The sequence below is a fragment of the Mus caroli genome, chromosome 6, assembly GCF_900094665.2.
Source record: "Mus caroli chromosome 6, CAROLI_EIJ_v1.1, whole genome shotgun sequence".
Lineage (NCBI taxonomy): Eukaryota > Metazoa > Chordata > Mammalia > Rodentia > Muridae > Mus > Mus caroli.
The window spans coordinates 92,227,493-92,236,318 of NC_034575.1; the positions used below are offsets into that span (position 1 = coordinate 92,227,493).

Consider the following 8,826-nt stretch of genomic DNA (forward strand, 5'->3'; position numbering starts at 1 on the left):
CTTAAAATAAAACAGTGTTAGAGTACACTATGCCACTGTTTTCTCATGTGTCTGATAGGCACTCCTTACCCCTGAGCAAGTCATGTGAAATGACCAGTGTAAGCATCTAGTACAAGGTGTGGATTCAATCACATTGGTAGTTGTAGGGGTCNTCCTGATGCTGTCCTGTTCTCCAATTGGTTCTTGATCTGTCAGTAAAGAAGCCATGGGCCAATTGCTAGGTAGAATGAATAGGCAGGACTTCTGGGTCCCTGGAGGAAAGGGAACATACACAAGGGAGGAGAAGAGCATTCAGCTTGCTTTGGAAAGCGAAAAGACAAACAACCATGTGAAGTCTTAGAAGGAGCTGTGGCCTGTGGCTCTTCCTATAGGTGGGTGGTCAGGGGTGTTTAGCAGGNACTAGATGTATATGAACCACTTTAAGTTTAGGGCAGGTGGGAGGTGCAGGGATAAGAATGTAAATAAGGGCACACTTCTGTAGGCAAAAGATAGTAGCACCTAACAATTGTGTCCAAAGGAAGTTAAAAATGAACAACCTGTATGTGTATCTTTTATCCATGGATTCAAGGGAAGCTGGGTGAGGGCTAGTAGCACAGCCCACTCCCAGAGCTTAGGCAGGTGAGAAAAGCTCCATATCACAGGTAGTCATGTATCATTATCAAGAGTTGGCTTCCATGATGAGAGACAATCTCAATGAACTACCATATGGAAATGCCTCTGTTTGGTGAGTTACCTCTCTTAATGTGGCCATGCAGAATCAGGCATTATATTTCTGATGGGCAGAAATTAAACCTTTAGAATNCAGGAACTCATTACTGACCTTTAATTGTTAAGGAATTCCAGTAGGATTTTGGATGCATTGTTACCATCATCATTTTAAAGACAGTATTTANTTGTTTATGTTAACTCATGCAAACATTGATATACCAAATGTCAGGTCAATTAGCCTTAGAAATTAATTATGTATTTAAATAGCAGTAAGATGAGAAATACACACCACGGAAGTTAGAGTTGGGAATAGACTCGGTAAAGTGAACACAGTTTCAATAATATATGGGAGATGAATAATTCCCCACCAAACACCAAAGTAATAATGCACTGTAAGTACTGCTTTCCCCTGTAGACACTGCCAGGAATTCAGTGGGAAACAAGTTACATTATGAGGAAATATTGATTCACTGTGGGCACAGCGAGTCCTGTTATGATAAAGACAGTCTGTGGCCATTTGTTGTCTTTTTTATTTTTTCATTTCCTTCTTGAAAGAAAAAAAACCCAAATATATGCCTTGCTTACTGTAACCAAGACATTTAGATTGCATCCTTTTATAGAATAAAAAGATTTATTGGGCTTCAACTTTTTCCCCCCCATGGCTTGGATACCCTGAGGTCATGAAAAAGTTGAGCTCATTCCATTATATGAGCTCTGGATTTTATACTTATATTAAGTCTGGAGCCTGGTATAGGAATCTATCCCAGTCTGTAGAAAGTCTTCTCAGGCTTATCTAGACCCTTGCAGGGCTGTATCTCAACCCAAGGTAACATGGCGAATAGAGAATATAACACTGAATAACACAGCTCTTTATTGGGACTAGCTCCACTGCTCACTGCCAGTATAATACAATACTGGGTCAAGTTTCTCCATGACACTCTGTGTTTTACCTGAAAAGTTGAGATAATAGTTCTTCACTGGTGGAAGAGTTGTCAGGGTTACCTGAAATGATGCATGTAGAATTTTAAATATATACTACATCAATGCTAGGTCCCATCCAAGTTGATGTACCTGTGATTGCTGTGGCCTGGGTCCAGTCTTGCATGTCAAACTACAGCGAGTAAAACCTAGTAAAAAGGACTTAAAATGGCCTCATGAGAGCCTGTCCTAGTAGCCATCCACACTCAGATTAGGTNGAAGGAAATATGGTGATGGTAGCCCTTGGCATTGAGTACTAACATTGATTTGCCACTGTGCTTGCTTGTAGATGAGTGCCTTTTCTTAATGTCTGTGCAGAGTTGTGGCCTGCTTCACCCTCAGAAGGAAGAGATCAAGTCTTAGCAAAGGTAGTCCTGAACAGCACTTACATTTTCAGAAAGCCCTTCCAGATTAAATTACTGCATTTTTCTAGCCAAGTGATGTTCTTTCTCATTTTAAGGGCATCCAGTGATTTGAGATGATCTTCATGGAGTTTGGGCATTGGTGAGATGGCTCATCTGATGAAGGCATTTGCTGCCCATAACTGGAGACCTGAGTTCCATCCCTGGAACCCACATAAATGTAGAAGGTGGAAACCAATCTCATAAAGTTGTTTCCTTACTTTCATATATAATACACATATTCCTCACACACTAGAAATAGATAAATAAGTAATGCTTAGAGAAAGTCAGCAGCACTCAATGTAACCACTATCCCCAGCTTATAGGACAAGCTAATCCTCTCTGGACAGTTAAATATTGTTTATTTCCAGGGCTTCCCCACTAAATGCACCATAAAACCTAAACATGTAGCTCTTCTACTGTGCTGCTTCCTAGAATTCACCCAACAGAACTATGAATACTCTGACCTACCTTTCTTAAAAAGCCCTCATTCTCAGAGTGANCTCAGCAGGCTTTTATAGATGTCAACTGAGTCTACTGTGCAGAGAGAAAGATGGCTGAAGTGTCCTAGGTTAGATTCCATTTGACTGCGGAGTTACACAACCATGGATCAATATGTAGAACATTGTACCCAGACTGTGTCCTTTCCTTCTTGCTCTAAGATCCTTAGCTTTAAAGTCTGAGAATAATGAAAGGAAGACAAAGATCAGTGTCCAGCAGTACTTCGTTAAGATCCTACTTCCTAGAGCTGCCAAACTGTTGCATGATAGACAGGTGACACTGGCATGCCCCGAGTTGGACATGATTTTAATGAACTCACAAAAATACCTTTTCAGCCCAGCTGTTCCTACTCATGATTTCTGCCCATGATTACTTCAGTTTTGGAACCACCCACAACTTGTGACGGGAAGGAAGAAGATTCCAAGGACCTTTATTAAGAAAGAGAGCTTGAGTGGCCAGCAAGACAGCAGAGAAGACTGATTGCCATCTATTCTGCTTCTTCTCCAAGACTCATGACCTTCTTCATGAACGTCATGTGGATGTGGTAGAGGCACAATGTCAAAGTTGTCAGGAGCATTGTGTGAGTATAGTGGCTTCTGTGTTAAAATAACATGAATTGTCTATTGCCAAGGCTTGCATTTGTATAGTTAAAGGAAGAGATAGAGTGCTTACTAAATCTACCCCTTAAAATAAAACAGTGTTAGAGTGGAAACCTAGCAGTACCCCTTATGGAACACAGGACACTCACTATGCCACTGTTTTCTCATGTGTCTGATAGGCACTCCTTACCCCTGAGCAAGTCATGTGAAATGACCAGTGTAAGCATCTAGTATAAGGTGTGGATTCAATCACATTAGTAGTTGTAGGAGTGGTTCTGATTCTGTCCTGTTCTCCAATTGGTTCTTGATCTGTCAGTAAAGAAGTCATAAGCCAACTGCTAGGTGGAAGGAATAGTCAGGACTTCTGGGTCCCTGGAGGAAAGGGACAGACCATCTATCTTGCTGGTTTCTGGTTAATTCCTTGCCATCTCAATCAACTTGGATCAAGTTTGGTCTGATGGCACAAGGAGACACATGACCAAGGCATGAGCAAAAGAGAATAAATTCTGATTTCTCTAGTGGCTTTGGGAAATCTCTTTTGTCAGTGGGCCTTGACAGTCAAAGGATGTAAGTGTGGCTGACCTTGAAGCTGCCTCTGCAGAAAGCCTTGATGAAGAATGCATCCCAAACAAAAGAAAGACAACCATAGAGACCAGTTTGTAATGACTTATTTTGAGAGCTGAATTCTTCCCCATTGAGATAGCTGTTTAGGTATCTCATCTGTGCTTAATAAGGTTGCATAGACATCTTCCTTCTTATTCCTTAAGGTAGTTGGAGTCCACTTTCGGTTATCTGTCACCAAAAGAGATGAGTTCAGTAAATGTGATTCCAACTCAGGTATTTTCTACCTGGGTCACTGTGCCCTTTGTCGTGATGTAACTCTACAGAGTCCCTGAAGAACCTGAGGTTTCCAAGGTTCTGAAATAATAACCAGATCTTACTGACATATTGAGAGAGAGAGAGAGAGAGAGAGCGTGCGCAGAAGTAGGCTCTGTGAGTGGTTTGTTTCATATACTTGGAAGCACTAGCAATTAGTGAAACAATTTAATTTTTTTTTAAAAAAGATTTATCTCCTTTGGGGAAATGACCTGATAAATTTGACAAACTTAAATAAGTTGCTCAAGGTCTTATGCCAGCCACTAGTGAGTAAATATAGAGTTATAATTTTCACCTGCATGGAATAGAAAGGCAAGCTGGGAACCTCTAACCTTCCACATACAAGGANGCTCTACACTCAGCCGGCTTCTTTTCTAGTGGTGTGCCCATAGCTCTTCCCTTCATTCTGTTTCCATGGTGCACTGTACATTGATGTGCCTTGAACATTCTGGCATTTGCTTGGGGGTGGGAAGCCTTCCTCCAGACCTCAGCTTCAGATGCTGCCCACCTAACCATCTGTGGCAACAGATTTGTGTGTTATCAATTAAAGTCTAAAGGAAGTTGGCAAAGCCTCCTACTCTAACAGGATGGGCTAAAGACGTTCCTGTTAAGACAGAAATGGGTTGTGTCTATGATGGTGGTGCCTGGTAGCTTTCCAAGAACACTTTAAATATACCCCATGTCATGAATCGCCTAGCTTGCATTCACTTTCAGACATTCTTCCCAGAAGTGGCTCTCTTCCATAGACTGGACCTGTGCATAGCTGGACAGGGCTGCCCTGTGGAAAGCAGAGCAAAATGCAGTTTGGAGAATCCAGCCTTGTGAATTTCACATTGACATTCACTTAGGAAATTACCCCCTTTTTAAAAAAATCTGCAAAATCTTCATGTATCTATAATTATAATGCTGAATTCCATTTACAACCACAGAGTCCTTGGTTGCAGCTGCTCAGGAAGACCATGCATCCCTTTGAGCTGTCTCCCTTAGGCTCTCNAACAGAATTAAGGACACGGGATGAGCTGCAATTCTAACCCAGACCATCTCAAGCCCATGCTGGAAATCTGTGAAAAAAATTCTTTTATAAAACTGGATTAGTGAAATATCCATATAGAGATAATTATGTTGATCATTTCTTATATGTTACTCCCTATGTTAGATCCCTATGTTAGGGATTAGCAATATGTGATTTCTGTTCTGAAAGCACTTACCAGTTACTAAGACTAGCTGGTTAGTCTGTATTATTGTTTACAAAGGGTTTTTTTTTGTGTGTGTGTGTGTGTGTGGGCAGAGAGAGATTACTCAGCAGTTATGGGCACTGGCTGCTCTCCTAGAGGACCCATGTTCAATTCCCAGCTCCCATATGGTGGCTTACAACCATATGTAACTCCAGTTCCAGGGGATATATCACTCTCTGTGTCCTCCATAAGTACTNCACACATGTGCACAGACATCCATGTAGGCTTAACACTCATATACATAAAATGAAAATAAATTAATTTTTCTAATAAAGACTTCTACAGTAGGTTGTGAAGCAATGGGTTCCTGAATTACAAGAAATTTAGTCTCAGTATAGTTAGGCCCTCATGGCACAAACATTACATTATCTACCCTCCTCCCAGCTTTACCATTGCAAAGTATTAACTATGGGCCCAGAAGACTCTTTGTTGTGAGGCCTATCTCGGGCATCTCAACATCCTTGGAAACAGCTACCTTAGTGGTAACCTCGGGTTTTCAGTTTTAACAAAAAAGGGCCTTCATGCATTATCACATGTCCCTAGGGTGATTATAATGAGGGGGACTCACTCCAGGATGTGGAGCACTGAGTTAAGCTAAGATTAAAGATGGGGGTTTACAGGGAAATAGAANAAATGACTTCTGGCCTAAGTCCGTAGTAAAACCTCTTGCCAATGTTCTCTAAAATGGGGTGAATTTTATTTTCTGAGAGTACAGAGATAGTTATTGAGAAGACTCATTCTTGGAGACGTAAAGGTAGACTAAGTCATCTCTCAAGATCTTACAGGACCCTTGAATTCTATATCACTTTTAAACTCATAGNCTAGCNCAATTCCAACCTGTCCCTTTAACTGTCACTAGAACTAAACCTTGTGCCTGATAGGCAGCTCATTTTTGGCATGCCCTTTATGTCACCAGAAGCCAGAGGACTTTATGGTTTTTTGTTTTTTGTTTTTTTTTTTTGTTTTTTTTTTTTTTTAAAGATCCTTTTGTTTTTTGAGCAAACTTGGCAGAACCACTCTTTTATGAAGGAGGAAAAAAAATCAAATTTCAGGGCTGTGGAAAAATAACTTTCTGTGCTCCTAGGTTCCAGAATCNACCATTTGTTAGAACCAAGTGTCTGCTGGGGTGTGAACAAATTCTTGGAAGGCATTTCCTAAATTTTGTTATTGTTGTTTTATCACCTCACTCTCATGAGACTTCTCATTTGCTCTCTGCTGCCTGTGAGGCTGGGCGGGCCAAGAGAGGCCTGGCTCATGTTTTATTCCTAAAAGCTCTAATATGTATTTCATGGAGGAGATACATATGTTTGTTTTATCTTGTCTGCTTAGGCAGTATTCTTCATTTCAAATCAAGAAAACAAGAATATGTTTACTAAGAACATATTCCAGCCACACATTTTACATTAGCCTTATTTGAAATATTGTTCTCCAAGTTCCCTTTAATTTCCCACTTTCTCCACCAAGAGAATTTTAACCTAGCTTTCTATGTGGAAACCAGTCACTGTAATTAGATTTCATGTCAAATCCCAACTCCTGATATTTTTTTCCTCCCTGATCTTTGACCCTGTGCTTAAGAATAAAATCTTTCATCAACCCACAGAAAACTCCATTTCCTAATTGGAAAATAGGATCCCAATAATACCGTGTTAAAGAGTTGGCATGGTGACAATACACAACAATGATATAAGTGCCATCAGTTGCCTANCTGGTTAACTATTACTGATGGTAACTGTTATTACTTGCATTTGTTAAAGTACTTTGACAAAACCCATATAAGGCTTTATTTTGTCCCAATACTGAGGGACAGTAAGCACCATATGGACCATGGTTCTACCTGTTAGTATATGTGAACAGCCTGTGACACTCCAGGATTTCATGGCCCTTCAAGATAGTGTTGAAGAGATGCTACAGAAGGACCTTCGCAGAACACATNGGAAAGGCTTCCTCAAAGCCAGGATAATGAAAGTTTGGAAAGATATCAGGCAAGATTGTGGGTCAGAGCACATATTAATCTTGAAAACCAAAGTAACCATGGCTCCCCATCTTTGTATACTACCTTAAAACAACTGAAACAGAATACGAACAAAGGCACACTTTACAAAGTTTAATGTAGAATTTCTCCTGGATTTTTCCATATATCTTTAGACCAGATCACAGTTCTATGGAGGAGACTCAGAGCACTTGACCCTGGTATATAGCTAAGGTGACTGCCATCATGACAAAACTATTCACAGAATTTGGGGGCAGACCCTCTCATTTAAATTGTTGATTATGAGGATATATTGATTTCCTGTAGGGTAGGACTATTCATATAGCATATTTCTTGCTTAAACACACTTATTATTGAAATCAACTTAGGGATATNTTTCACTTGCTGAAACACAACAAATAGAAACCATAAGAACCTTTAAATGTCCCTCATGCAGAGTTTTAAAAATCTATATTGTGTTGTTTTGATATCTTACAAAACCTCGCTGAGGAGTGACTGCTACCTCTGGACCAAAAAGTTTTAAGAGACAGCAACGATGCACCGCNAACAGACTTTCTATTTGCAAACTAATTAGTACAAAGATGTACTTGCACCACCTGGCTCAGCTATCTAAGAAACAGTAATCGTCTGCCCTTACCATTCAAGAGTCAAGGATTGGCAACTGGGTACCATCTCTATGGTATATAGAAAACTTAAAGAAAAATTAAGTCAATCTTAAATTGTTCACCCTGCTCTACTCCCTAAGGAAACCAATAAATCTGATGGAGTGTATTGTCCCTTACAGCTGACTTCTCACATTTAACCCTTCCATCCCCACTATTTTTCCCAAGTATCTCTGTGTGGCATGGCATGCCTCCCTTGTTGAGTTGCTGTGAATACAGACTCTTCTTAAGTTGGGGGTGTAGTGCCATAAACCTATAGTAAGTGAGAAACATCATTAGGTGGAGAGTGTAGTCTATCCACATAGCTTGTTTAAACCTAACTCAAACATGCCAGAAAAACATGCACTCATCATGCAAACTCACCTTACACAAAGCTTATTGTAAAAGTAAGTGTTAAATAGCCACCATAACTTACCGAATGTCCACATCCATAAACAGTGTCAGCACAGTCCATTGTTGTGTCTTGGTAGCTTCATGATGCCAGGAGTGATTGAGAACTGCAGGTCACCACCAATGCTCCATATCACTAGAAATTTTGAAGTCAGGTCATTATTAAAATTCCCAATCCAAAGCAGAGTTTCTACTCAATGGGTATCATTTTCATATCATATAAGGCTGTAAAAGTTACTACTGAGCCGCTGTAGGTTGGGGAATGGCTATGGAGTAAAGCACACTTCTGAATCTCTTCTCTGTCTCTGTCTGTAGCTGCAGCTAATGGATCCAAACATAAAACAATATGCAAGGCTGTCAGAACTAATGCTATTGCATTCATGGCCATCTGTGACCACCCTTGACTCTGATCTGTGGCCATATCAATGAAACATGTGAAATATTTGAAGGTAGACTGTATTATATCTATTCCTCCAATGAGTGTAT

At 40.2% G+C, this 8,826-nt stretch overlaps 1 long non-coding RNA gene across 1 annotated transcript in view; it reads left to right on the forward strand.

The window, feature by feature from the left end:
- The window catches only part of LOC115031340, a 4,204-nt gene extending 1,036 nt beyond the window's left edge, over positions 1-3,168 (forward strand). The window contains exons 2-4 of the long non-coding RNA XR_003836977.1: positions 1,976-2,054; positions 2,147-2,275; positions 2,924-3,168. This is a non-coding gene — a long non-coding RNA (uncharacterized LOC115031340). The remainder of the gene's footprint in view (positions 1-1,975; positions 2,055-2,146; positions 2,276-2,923) is intronic.
- Positions 3,169-8,826: the final 5,658 nt, after the last annotated feature.